Below are 14,368 nucleotides of genomic sequence, written 5' to 3'. Positions count from 1 at the left end.
TTTGGGTTCTGCTCCTCGTCAAACTGGCGCTGCAATGTTTGACGGGCTCCCATAAAGGGGCTCTTTATCGGAGATCTTTTGTTCCTGCCAATTGGTGCATGTGGGTATGAGGGTTTTAGGGAGGGTGTAGACGTGTATGTGATAGTGGGAGCATTAAAAAAAGTTAGTAAATCCACGGGGATTTTATTAATGTGGTTCACTACTTTATTAAAAACAGTGAGTAGAATGGGACACGCTAGTGCTATGATCCAGCGGAGTCGAAATCTACCTAGTAGGTTTTAGTTCCCGAAGGGGAATCCCCCTCCCCTTCCATCCTCTGTGCCTTACCTCACGGTTGGGCTTGGTTACATACCCTTCCTTTGTCCCCAGGGAACAGCGTATTTCTTTTGTTGTTGCAGTTCTAGGGCCCTTACACTGGACCCCATTAAATATCCGCCCTTTCAATCCCCTCGATTGTTATCTAATTATCAATCTTACTCATCTAATAAAGTGCACATTAAGTCAATTTAACCTCTTTCAAATACCCTTGCTCAGCCTACTGAACGTTGGAACACAAAGTAATTTGTTATTACCTCACTCTCTCGGGCAACCGCTAATTGTGAACTCCAATTTAGATATAGACCCGTACTCAGATGTGATTATTCCTTGCCAGATGTTTCTCGTGTTTCCTGGCACAACTGAATCCTGGCACAACTGAATCCGTTCAATTTAATTGAGAGAAGTGGAGATCTCCAATGAGTGGGTCAGAAGTTTAATGGTGAGCCTAGTCTTCCAAAGCAACAGATTTCTAAGATTCTCCAGTATTACATCTTTTATAGATTCACATGCTTGTATCTTCCCCGTCGTCATGGTGAGAGTCTCACGGTAACAGAATGACCAAGCAGTATCATAGAGAAGAAAAACTGCATAGAAAATCCCCAAAGGGGCTGTATTATTTGGTAACCAGACCATTTCTTTGTTTGGTCCAAAAGCCAGCCAATCAGCATTGCTGCCCTGCCCTCACACTCCCCAGCAGCAGCTTCCTGCCTCAGATTTCCAACCGCCTGCGTGTGAGAAAGGAGTCTCCCTGAGCTCTGCTCAGTTTTTCTGTTCCTGTGTGAACCTTTGACCCTTTGGAATCTTGTTTCCTGTCTACTAAATTGAGGTATTGTGTGTACTTATTTTACTCATGATGGCTGAAAGCTCTAAAAAGAGGCTGTTCAGACCATGCAGGTCCTGTGGGAAGGCCAGACTTTTCTCTGAGGACCCACATGAGGACTGCCTTTACTGTCTCTACCCTAAACACCTGGTGAAGGACTGTAAACTCTGTAGAAAATTTTCTGACAAAACTAAACGAGACAGAGAGGCTAGACTACTGTTATGGCTTCAGAAGAGGAAGGCCACATCAGGCTCAGATTCTGAGGAGAAATCTTCTCACTCCACTCCCAAGAAAAGAAAGGCCTCTTTCTGTGGAGAAGGTGGAGTCTAAAAGGAGTAAATCTAAGGAAAAATCGACATCATCTCTTCCTATTACTCCTCTGGAGAAGCAGTCAAGTCTTAAAGGACCTGGGTCTGCACCTTCTACCAGTTCATTGACTTCTGCTACCAAGTCTGTGGTGAAAACTTCAGCTCCGTCGACTACGGCTTCGTCGACGATAGGATCTAAGGCTGCGTCGATGACCACGACGTTTACGACGACGACATCGACGAGTAAGATTTCACTGTCGGCGAAAAGACCGTCGTCGACGACGACGACGACTCCGTCGACGACAGGTTCGATGTTGAGGATGTCGACGGGGGCCCCGTCGACGCAGGTCCCGTCGACGAAGGTCCCGTCGACGAAGGTCCCGTCGACGAAGGTCCCGTCGACGAAGGTCCCGTCGACGAAGGTCCCGTCGACGAAGGTCCCGTCGACGAAGGTCCCGTCGACGAAGGTTCCGTCGACGAAGGTTCCGTCGACGAAGGTTCCGTCGACGAAGGTTCCGTCGACGATGGTCCCGTCGACGATGGTTCCGTCGACGATGGTTCCGTCGACGAAAATCTTGCTATCATCTGCAAAAGCGTACAGTTCTCCTCAGTCGAAGACCATGATCTCTATCCGCTCTTTTCAGTCGACGAGAGGTTCAGCTACTATCAGTAAATCCGCAGAGTTCACCTCATGGACAAAAATTTCTCCTTTGCCACCATCATCGTTGCTGGAGCAGGATTCAGATGGAGAGGAGTCCTCAGGTGCCGCCTACAGTCCTTCTCAGCTTCAGATAAAGAGCCAAGACACGGATGAGGAGGAAAGTTATTCCTTCAGGGACAGACCACAATCTTCCAGATATGAGTCATTCCAGGAATCTGGTGATTATGATGAGGAGGAGGAGCAGCACGTGGACTCACGGGAGGAGGAACGTCAAGAGACGGTTTCTATACCCCTCACCCTTGTGTCTGATCTTAGGTTGATGCTGAACGACTACTACCGTCGTTTCCCAGAGGCGAATTCCTCACAACCAGCTACGCAGACGCCTCCCTCGCAGACACCTAAAGCACCTGCTTCTCAAGACAGCCAACATCGCAAGGAAATGCAGCAGGAAGTTCTCTCGCTTCTGCAAAAGGGAGCCATAGAGGAAGTGCCACAACATCTCAGAGGGAGAGGCTTCTATTCGCATTTCTTCCTCATCAAAAAGAAACAGCCCCGGAAATGGAGACAGGTGTTAGACCTGAGGGATCTCAATCAATACATAAAAAAGATACCCTTCAGAATGTTGTCGTTGCAAGAGATCTTACTCATGTTAAAGGAAAAAGACTACATGGCGTCCTTGGATCTCATGGATGCGTACTTCCATATTCCCATTCATCGGAAGCACAGGAAGTATTTAAGATTTGTTGTGGAGAGTCGCCACTTCCAGTTCAAAGTCCTGCCATTCGGACTCAAGTCAGCCCCGAGGGTATTCACCAAATGCATGGCCCCGGTGGCGGCCCACTTAAGACTGCTAGGGCATTACATTTACCCATATCTGGACGACTGGTTGGTGACAGGTCCATCTTTCAGGGACGCAGCAGAAGCTCTGCAGAGCTGCATCCGGTTGTTTCAGCGATTAGGTCTGAGAACCAACTTAGAGAAATCCTCGCTGACTCCGGCCCAAGGCATCCAGTTCCTGGGGGCATGGATATGCACCAGCGCAGGGAAAGCCTATCCTTCCGAAGATCGGATGAGAAAGATCATGGGGTTAACGGCTTCTCTTCAGGCAAAAAGGTCCACTTCCGTGAGGATATACAAGTCCATGTTGGGGATGATGTCATCCTGCATCCCACTGGTACCAAACTGTCGTCTTCGAATGAGACCTTTGCAGGAACAGCTGGACGAACAGTGGGTCCAGGCCAGTGGAACCTTCGAGGATCGCATTGCCATCACGAACCAGATGAAGGTGGCCATGTCATGGTGGAAGATTCTAAAGAACCTGGACCAAGGCTTGAGCTTCATTCCTCGGGATCACGACTTCGTGATGACGACGGACGCTTCGCTGAAAGGATGGGGCGCGCATCTTCAAGAGCTAGAAATTCAGGGCCTTTGGTCAGATTGGGAAGCTCAGCTTCACATAAACATGTTGGAGCTCAAAGCGGTGTTCCTGGGGCTTCAGGCATTCCTTCCCAGAATACGCCAATCGTCAGTACTTATCCAAACGGACAGCACCACGACCATGTTTTACCTGCTGAAACAGGGCGGAACGAGATCCAAACAGCTGTCGATATTGGCGCAAAGGATCTGGAAATGGCTCATAACCAACGGAATTTCGATCCAAGTTCAGCATATACAGGGAGTCCTCAACACACGGGCGGACGCCCTGAGCCGCACTCCCAATGCTACACACGAGTGGGAACTACACGACACTCAGATTCGCATCTTGTTCCAAAGGTGGGGCACTCCCACATTAGATTTGTTTGCGACGCAAAACAACTCAAAGTGCGCTCAATTTGCGTCCAGGTACCATCAACAGGGCTCCAAGGGAAATGCATTCCTCTTGAACTGGACAGGAAGGTTTGCCTACGCGTTCCCTCCGTTCCCGTTGATACCGCGAATCCTGCGCAAGATGAGATTGGAACCGTGCCGGATTATAATGATAGCACCAGCCTGGCCACGACAGGCGTGGTTTTCAGACCTCCTCCAATTGTCGAGGGGCGACAAGATCCAACTCCCGAAATTTCAAGACCTCATCTCCATGAAGGAAGGGCAGATTCTGCATCCGGACCTGCAATCACTAAAATTGTCAGCATGGAACCTCATGAGCGGGAATTTCAAAATATAGATATTTCGCAAGAATGCAGGCATATTCTCTCACAAGCTAGAGCTGTATCGACAAACAAAACATATGCAGCAAAATGGACCCGTTTCTGCCACTGGTGCAACAGACAAAACTTGCATCCGTTGGAGGTACAACCTGAGGGTATCCTTCCTTACCTGCTTTCACTATCTAAGTCCGGTCTGTCGCATGCTTCGGTCAAAGTGCACTTGGCAGCAATATCACGATTCCGGCGGAAGCCAAATGAACCATCTCTCTGGTCCTCCAGAGTAATAAAGGAATTTATCAAGGGACTTTTTAGAGTTTTCCCACCCATCCAACGCCCACCTGTGCCGTGGCACCTCAATACAGTCCTATCGCAGCTTATGAGGCCACCTTTTGAGCCCATACACAAAACAGACTTACAGTTCCTGTCATGGAAAACAGCCCTCCTTCTCGCCTTAACATCAGCAAGGAGGGTTAGCGAAATCCAGGCCTTTTCAGTGGAGGAACCCTACTTACAATTTCGTCAGGACAGGGTTATATTAAGAACAAATCCTACATTTATTCCCAAGGTGGCAACGTCTTTTCACCTCAACGAACCCATTATTTTACCTACTTTTTTCAGCAATCCTTCGTCGGAAGCAGAAAGAGCCTTGCACTCTCTAGACATTTCTAGATGCCTAAAGTTCTACATTGAGCGGACAAAAACGTTCCGCAACTCCAAGCAATTATTCATTGCATTTGAAGGACAAAGGAAAGGTCTTCCCTTGTCGAGACTGAGTATTGCTAGATGGATATCCTCAGCTATCCTGAAATGTCACGAAAAAGCGGGGAAGCCGCTATGTTCTAAGGTGCATGCACATTCCACGAGAAAAATGGCAACTTCGATGGCCTTGTTCGCAGGAGTGGCGCTGCCAGACATCTGCAGAGCAGCAACGTGGAAGAGTGTGCATTCATTTACAAGACACTACTGTGTAGACACTGCGTGGAAGGAGGACACAGCAGTGGGACAGGCTGTTCTGAAACGTCTATTTCAGTAAGGTATGGTCTACTGACATATTGTTTCTCTGTACAGTGCTTTGATTTATATTTATACATGCATTTATCGTATTACTAATGTTTTCATAGCTACTGTTATATCATTGCTTTGCGGCAGAGCTTCCTTCTGAGTTCTGTCCTGGAAACGCTACAAGTATGGTGAGCACTGCTTACTACTCTGATACAAGCATGTGAATCTATGAAAGATGTAATACTAGAGAAGGAATTAGTTACTTACCTGTACACTATAGTTCTCCAGTATTATCTTTCATAGATTCATATGCGCCCGCCCGCCCGCCTCCCCGTTTCTCAGGCAGATCCTGTTTCTCTGTATTTATCCATGTCTCTCACTCGGGGACGGAAATCTGAGGCAGGAAGCTGCTGCTGGGGAGTGTGAGGGCAGGGCAGCAATGCTGATTGGCTGGCTTTTGGACCAAACAAAGAAATGGTCTGGTTACCAAATAATACAGCCCCTTTGGGGATTTTCTATGCAGTTTTTCTTCTCTATGATACTGCTTGGTCATTCTGTTACCGTGAGACTCCCACCATGACGACGGGGAAGATACAAGCATGTGAATCTATGAAAGATAATACTGGAGAACTATAGTGTACAGGTAAGTAACTAATTCCATCTACTCCACTTACTGATTGTGATATTTCAAAAACAATGAATAATGTTCACTAAGTGCCACTTTACTCTCAAAATAGAAGACGGTGAAATTAATGCTAAAACTATTATCTTGCCTAACAGTGTTTCACGATTAGTCCTTAACTACATTCACTCTAGTATTGAGGACAGTGACTAATTAAAAATTCTGATGTCTCAGATCATAGAATGAATTCCCAGTTATGAAAAGAATACTCCTTGCATAAGGCTGGTTATTGAATAATTATCTTTATGGCTATAGTGCTGGTAATGTCAAAGACTAGGTGGATTCTGTAAGTAACTAATTCCATCTACTCCACTTACTGATTGTGATATTTCAAAAACAATGAATAATGTTCACTAAGTGCCACTTTACTCTCAAAATAGAAGACGGTGAAATTAATGCTAAAACTATTATCTTGCCTAACAGTGTTTCACGATTAGTCCTTAACTACATTCACTCTAGTATTGAGGACAGTGACTAATTAAAAATTCTGATGTCTCAGATCATAGAATGAATTCCCAGTTATGAAAAGAATACTCCTTGCATAAGGCTGGTTATTGAATAATTATCTGTATGGCTATAGTGCTGGTAATGTCAAAGACTAGGTGGATTCTAAGGCAGGCACCTTATCACTGTACAGAGAAGTCCTTTATCAAACTTTACCTAACTTGTGTGTTTTGAAAACGAACCATGGCGATTCTATGTTAGAGATGGCTGAGTCGATCAATGACAATTCTCTTCTGAATCCTTCGCCTTTTCCGTCTAGTTGAAACCATACTGGTGAAAAAAACTGTGATAAAACAGAAAAAGACACTGTTTTTGAATAAATTAAAGCAAGGCACATCATTAGTACAAAACATACAAACTGGGGGGTAAGAATAAAAAATTGCCCATCACCAAAAAAGTGCAAACCAAAGTCTGTTTTATCAACATATTGATGTTACTGAACAAATTTGAGAGATGCCGATTTTGCATAAACCCCAACAATGTCACTTAAACCTGGGGCAGAAGAGTTTGTTTGACCTTTTTCTGAATCCGGAAATCTAGATGATGATACAAATACCTTAGCACAGCAGATAAAGGGAAAAAGTAATGACTCAAACTAAAATTTGGGATGCTGAGTGAAGTGATTTTACAAAATAAAGAGTTAACTATGCATGGGCAACTGTTTCCAGCTCCAATCTTGAATTTTGTACATTTCTACGCATTCAATGTGCATTACTTAGTGAATGATCCCTACCCCAAACCATGATCTTTATGGAAATTCTTTTCACAGATCCGGATTTTTTTTCTCAAATCATAGCCAATGTTCAAAATATTCAAGTTTATTCTACCATCGTGACAAATGTAATGCTCGTGTTTGGTCGCAGAAATTATTGTCTTGCATACATTTCCGTTTTGCAGTGGCTTTTAAGTTAGAGTCCAGCATCTTTACGATTCTTTTTAAGGACATGGTGTGTGGTGGTTTGAGTGGTGCCACCACATCGAGGGCTTTATTGAACTTTTTTCAACATGTTCAGCAATTTCTGCTGCAATTTAAAGATGGGTGCACACTAGGTGCCTGGTCAATTTTATTGAGTAGCTTGTACAGAAAGTTAACCACTCTCGGGTGTTCTTCTTCAGTGTACTTAAGAATTTTTCTTTAAAGCAGAAATAACTTTAAGGCCTAATACATTTAACTATAAATAAAGACTGCTTTAAAGGACTTGTGCCAGTTTTCCTGGAATAGCTAATTATCAAGCATGTCATATTTTCTATCTAGATGTAGGTCAGTGGAAATCTGTCTAATACGGCCTTGAGCGTTTTCCCTGCCCAGGTGCCACCTCCAACATCCCCCAAATAAATGATGGGCACATTTCATGTGAATCCGTACACCTGCCTACAGCGTTCTTCAAACTATTGTTATGACAGCAGAGGTCTATTAATGTTAGAATTGGAATCGTTTTAGGACGTATTGAACATTGATGTACCTGAACGTCGGTATACCCTTTCAATTGGTTTTCTGTATTAGGCACACCTGAATGTGCTTAATTGCTACCCCTTCTTTCTATCCGCCCTTGTAATTGTGGAACCTTTACTGTTCGTAATCTGTTATGACTTGCAGAAGGTAGTCCTGTGTCCAGGATGATTTCTGAAATCGTATTTGATGATATTTTGAATTCTCCGTTTGTCTTTTTTTATCATGGTTAATTTAATGTGACATTCAAAACGGATTCCCTTGACTGTTACTTTAAGGCAAAAATCTATTTTAGGGCATTTTCTTTTGTCCTAGTAAATATATGATCCACACCCAAGTTCATAGAGAAGTCCTTGTAATGAGATGCTCATGCACCACAGTTAATAGACAATCAGTGTTAGGGTGCTATCTTTTTGTACTAGTTATGAATGCTTTTTTGGTCTCTCCTACCAAACTGCACAAGCTGTCTGGTTGCAAAAGATCTATTGTGGACTTACCAATACCTTATAGTGGACTTACAGCCTGCCTGTAACTAGCCATCATTTGGCTTTATTGTTGCACTCATTTTCTTGTTCGATAGTTTGCCTTCCTCTTCTTGTGCTTGTCTGCCCCACCCCCCACCTCCCCCACCACACCCCCCCCCATCCCCTCCCCCCCTTGGAGCATGGCCTATTTATCATCCCTTTGGTTATCTGAGTTTTATCTGTCTACTGCTAAGTTTTAGGGAACTACTTTTTTTGGGTTAAGCACTCTTTGAGAGTGCATGTGTTTTCTAGCTCTCTCCTTCATCTGATTTTGCCCCTACCGAACTTCATGTTGCTGTCTTCCCTTTGTACTACTCAATTGTGTTCTTATCCCCGCCAAACTCCCAGCACCTGTCATGCTCCTTGCTGCTCTCTCCCCCATGTTGTCCCCCAACCCCTGTCTCTCGATTTCCCTCATCTGATGATTTTTGCACTCCTCCTCCCAACCAGCTTTATTATAATATTTTTTTAAATTTCCCTCACTAGCCCTGTTGCTCTCCCAATTATATATCCAAGTAAGAGGTGACTATGTCAGATACTGTCTTATTCTATAGGTCCTTCTCATAACAGAACCTAGTTACTGATTATGTTTAGGTATGACTTACATTTACCTGTAGTTTCGCACTTATAGTTATCTCGTCCTCGCCATGCACAACCCCACATATTACATCACTCATGACATCTTCTATGACCTCATTGATCATATCACTGCAAATGTTGCAGTTAAGTTTTTGATCACAAAACCATGTATGGTGGGGGTGAGAGTTATAGTTAATTTAGGACACAGATTATAGTTACTTTTACTGGTTAATTTAAGTGATTGTTTAAAACATTGTAACTGAAAATTTCATCTAACTATAACATTACTTTAACCTTTTGTTTTTTTTCAGGGAATAAATATATATATATTAGGTGTGCTTTTTCTTAGAATGAGCGTTTTTTGGTTTGCTTATAACTTTGGCCCCATTTGATGAATCTCCACAAAATTATCCCCAAAAAAGTTCAACCTCCTCTGCTCCTTCCTGGAAAGTTTCAGGGTGATAAATCAAGCATGGGCAGAGAAAAGGGCATCGCAAAATGTAAACTCTCTGTGCATTTTCCATAGACTTATTTAGGCATGGCTACAAAAACATCTGCTGAACGGAATTACACTAAATTTAGTAGGAAGCTAGATCTTGGTCCGTGTAGTGTGCTTTTTGTGATTTGGTATAAATCCATTCAGTAGTTTTTGAGAAATTGAGGATTAGAAATAATTGTGTATTTCGATAGTTGGGTTTGCGAGAGTCCCACAAGCTTCCTGCGAGAGCTTCAATTTAAAAATGGAGGCTAGTGATTGGTCGAGATACCTGTTTTTCCTGTGAACTTTCACGCTCTTGTGGGAGCGAGCGCCCTGATCGGCTGGATGTTGCAATATTAGAAATGCAATGGCAGCCATTACTGTTCACTGTGAAAAAATCGAGGTGTTGAGGAAATGAAGTAAAAAAGCTATATAAGTGTCAGCTGAAAGGCATGCTATCCCCCTAAATTTATAGAGGAGGTGTCTAAGGGGTAACTACTAATGTTTACGATCTTGCAGGACTCTCGCGGGATCATGAATAGTAAAAAGGAGTAGACGAGTTCGTAATACACTCTATTATTAGGAATGAATATTGTGGTCCTTGTTTTTGAGCAGAAGTGTGCAAGTGATTAATAAAAGGTTACATCTTTTATTTTTTATTTTTTTTTAAATTGTTGCGATCTCGCGTGACTTGCCAGATCGTGAAAATTAGGAAGGACTAGCTGATGTTTGGAAACACTCTGATATTTACACTTGTGACTGTATGAAGGAGTCTTACTGGAGATAGTGTTTATTAGAATCCACTATTTATGCTCATTGGTTTGAAAAAGAGTAGGGTTAACGATCATCCACACACTTTACTATGCACATACATCATCTGAGATAGAGGTCTGAAAAAAGAGCCCAATCTTTCCCCACACCCTACTATGCTCATTACAGAGAGAGATCTTAGCAGAGTGGTCTGAGAGGAGAGGCAAGTTCCTCTACACACCCTACTATTCAAACCTGTCATCTGAGAGCAAGAGTTCTAAAAAGGAGAGGGCAGTCCCTCCTCACACTCTACTACGCACATCCGTCATGTGAGAAAAGGGTTTGAAAAGATAGAACAGTCCCTCTCCATACCCTGCTACATACACCTGTCATCTGAGAGTCTGATAGAGAGCTCTGAAAGGAGAGTCCAGTCCCTTCTCGCACCTACTATGCACATCCATCTATCATTACAGAGAGAGGTCTCACCAGAGAGGCCAGTCCCTCACCACACCATACTATGCACTAATGAGCTTACCAATGCTTATTTGACATGCTGACTAGTTTACTGGACGATTTACGGGGACAGAGAGTGTGGTCTTTTCTCCTTCAATGCTCTGGTAGGATATGCAGTTACACTGCAAATTGCTGCTAAGCTGTTTATTGTGAACACTATTCATATCAAACCGCTCTGTAGCCAGGCTGCTCCTGCAAAGATCCCATGGCTGGGCTGCGGCTTACAAATGGATTCACTGTCCAACCAGTTAATCAAGACACAATTATCTAGTTCGCATCCTTTGAAGTGTTTCATTAAAGACAATTATCAATCTTAAACAACAAAAGAAATACGCTGTTCCTTGGGGACAAAGAAAGGGTATGTAACCAAGCCCAACCGTGAGGTAAGGCACAGAGGATGTAAGGGGAGGGGGATTCCCCTTCCGGAACTAAAACCCTCACACACCCAGCAAGCTAGGTGTCATGCTTCATCATTTGGGTTCTGCTCCTCGTCAAACTGGCGCTGCAATGTTTGACGGGCTCCCATAAAGGGGCTCTTTATCGGAGATCTTTTGTTCCTGCCAATTGGTGCATGTGGGTATGAGGGTTTTAGGGAGGGTGTAGACGTGTATGTGATAGTGGGAGCATTAAAAAAAGTTAGTAAATCCACGGGGATTTTATTAATGTGGTTCACTACTTTATTAAAAACAGTGAGTAGAATGGGACACGCTAGTGCTATGATCCAGCGGAGTCGAAATCTACCTAGTAGGTTTTAGTTCCCGAAGGGGAATCCCCCTCCCCTTCCATCCTCTGTGCCTTACCTCACGGTTGGGCTTGGTTACATACCCTTCCTTTGTCCCCAGGGAACAGCGTATTTCTTTTGTTGTTGCAGTTCTAGGGCCCTTACACTGGACCCCATTAAATATCCGCCCTTTCAATCCCCTCGATTGTTATCTAATTATCAATCTTACTCATCTAATAAAGTGCACATTAAGTCAATTTAACCTCTTTCAAATACCCTTGCTCAGCCTACTGAACGTTGGAACACAAAGTAATTTGTTATTACCTCACTCTCTCGGGCAACCGCTAATTGTGAACTCCAATTTAGATATAGACCCGTACTCAGATGTGATTATTCCTTGCCAGATGTTTCTCGTGTTTCCTGGCACAACTGAATCCTGGCACAACTGAATCCGTTCAATTTAATTGAGAGAAGTGGAGATCTCCAATGAGTGGGTCAGAAGTTTAATGGTGAGCCTAGTCTTCCAAAGCAACAGATTTCTAAGATTCTCCAGTATTACATCTTTCATAGATTCACATGCTTGTATCTTCCCCGTCGTCATGGTGGGAGTCTCACGGTAACAGAATGACCAAGCAGTATCATAGAGAAGAAAAACTGCATCGAAAATCCCCAAAGGGGCTGTATTATTTGGTAACCAGACCATTTCTTTGTTTGGTCCAAAAGCCAGCCAATCAGCATTGCTGCCCTGCCCTCACACTCCCCAGCAGCAGCTTCCTGCCTCAGATTTCCAACCGCCTTCGTGTGAGAAAGGAGTCTCCCTGAGCTCTGCTCAGTTTTTCTGTTCCTGTGTGAACCTTTGACCCTTTGGAATCTTGTTTCCTGTCTACTAAATTGAGGTATTGTGTGTACTTATTTTACTCATGATGGCTGAAAGCTCTAAAAAGAGGCTGTTCAGACCATGCAGGTCCTGTGGGAAGGCCAGACTTTTCTCTGAGGACCCACATGAGGACTGCCTTTACTGTCTCTACCCTAAACACCTGGTGAAGGACTGTAAACTCTGTAGAAAATTTTCTGACAAAACTAAACGAGACAGAGAGGCTAGACTACTGTTATGGCTTCAGAAGAGGAAGGCCACATCAGGCTCAGATTCTGAGGAGAAATCTTCTCACTCCACTCCCAAGAAAAGAAAGGCCTCTGTTTCTGTGGAGAAGGTGGAGTCTAAAAGGAGTAAATCTAAGGAAAAATCGACATCATCTCTTCCTATTACTCCTCTGGAGAAGCAGTCAAGTCTTAAAGGACCTGGGTCTGCACCTTCTACCAGTTCATTGACTTCTGCTACCAAGTCTGTGGTGAAAACTTCAGCTCCGTCGACTACGGCTTCGTCGACGATAGGATCTAAGGCTGCGTCGACGACCACGACGTTTACGACGACGACATCGACGAGTAAGATTTCACTGTCGGCGAAAAGACCGTCGACGACGACGACTCCGTCGACGACAGGTTCGATGTTGAGGATGTCGACGGGGGCCCCGTCGACGGGGGCCCCGTCGACGCAGGTACCGTCGACGAACGTCCCGTCGACGAAGGTCCCGTCGACGAAGGTTCCGTCGACGAAGGTCCCGTCGACGAAGGTCCCGTCGACGATGGTTCCGTCGACGATGGTTCCGTCGACGATGGTCCCGTCGACGATGGTCCTGTCGACGATGGTCCCGTCGACGGTGGTTCCGTCGACGATGGTTCCGCCGACGATGGTTCCGTCGACGAAAATCTTGCTATCATCTGCAAAAGCGTACAGTTCTCCTCAGTCGAAGACCATGATCTCTATCCGCTCTTTTCAGTCGACGAGAGGTTCAGCTACTATCAGTAAATCCGCAGAGTTCACCTCATGGACAAAAATTTCTCCTTTGCCACCATCATCGTTGCTGGAGCAGGATTCAGATGGAGAGGAGTCCTCAGGTGCCGCCTACAGTCCTTCTCAGCTTCAGATAAAGAGCCAAGACACGGATGAGGAGGAAAGTTATTCCTTCAGGGACAGACCACAATCTTCCAGATATGAGTCATTCCAGGAATCTGGTGATTATGATGAGGAGGAGGAGCAGCACGTGGACTCACGGGAGGAGGAACGTCAAGAGACGGTTTCTATACCCCTCACCCTTGTGTCTGATCTTAGGTTGATGCTGAACGACTACTACCGTCGTTTCCCAGAGGCGAATTCCTCACAACCAGCTACGCAGACGCCTCCCTCGCAGACACCTAAAGCACCTGCTTCTCAAGACAGCCAACATCGCAAGGAAATGCAGCAGGAAGTTCTCTCGCTTCTGCAAAAGGGAGCCATAGAGGAAGTGCCACAACATCTCAGAGGGAGAGGCTTCTATTCGCATTTCTTCCTCATCAAAAAGAAACAGCCCCGGAAATGGAGACAGGTGTTAGACCTGAGGGATCTCAATCAATACATAAAAAAGATACCCTTCAGAATGTTGTCGTTGCAAGAGATCTTACTCATGTTAAAGGAAAAAGACTACATGGCGTCCTTGGATCTCATGGATGCGTACTTCCATATTCCCATTCATCGGAAGCACAGGAAGTATTTAAGATTTGTTGTGGAGAGTCGCCACTTCCAGTTCAAAGTCCTGCCATTCGGACTCAAGTCAGCCCCGAGGGTATTCACCAAATGCATGGCCCCGGTGGCGGCCCACTTAAGACTGCTAGGGCATTACATTTACCCATATCTGGACGACTGGTTGGTGACAGGTCCATCTTTCAGGGACGCAGCAGAAGCTCTGCAGAGCTGCATCCGGTTGTTTCAGCGATTAGGTCTGAGAACCAACTTAGAGAAATCCTCGCTGACTCCGGCCCAAGGCATCCAGTTCCTGGGGGCATGGATATGCACCAGCGCAGGGAAAGCCTATCC

General features: G+C 44.8%; 1 protein-coding gene across 14 annotated transcripts in view; it reads left to right on the top strand.

Moving 5' to 3' along the window:
• Positions 1-14,368, top strand: part of ACOT11 (acyl-CoA thioesterase 11) — a 791,760-nt gene that overhangs the window by 597,672 nt on the left and 179,720 nt on the right. The window lies entirely within an intron of this gene.

This window comes from Lissotriton vulgaris, chromosome 1_1 (assembly GCF_964263255.1).
Source record: "Lissotriton vulgaris chromosome 1_1, aLisVul1.2, whole genome shotgun sequence".
Taxonomy (NCBI): domain Eukaryota; kingdom Metazoa; phylum Chordata; class Amphibia; order Caudata; family Salamandridae; genus Lissotriton; species Lissotriton vulgaris.
This window is presented reverse-complemented; position numbering and strand designations above follow the sequence as displayed.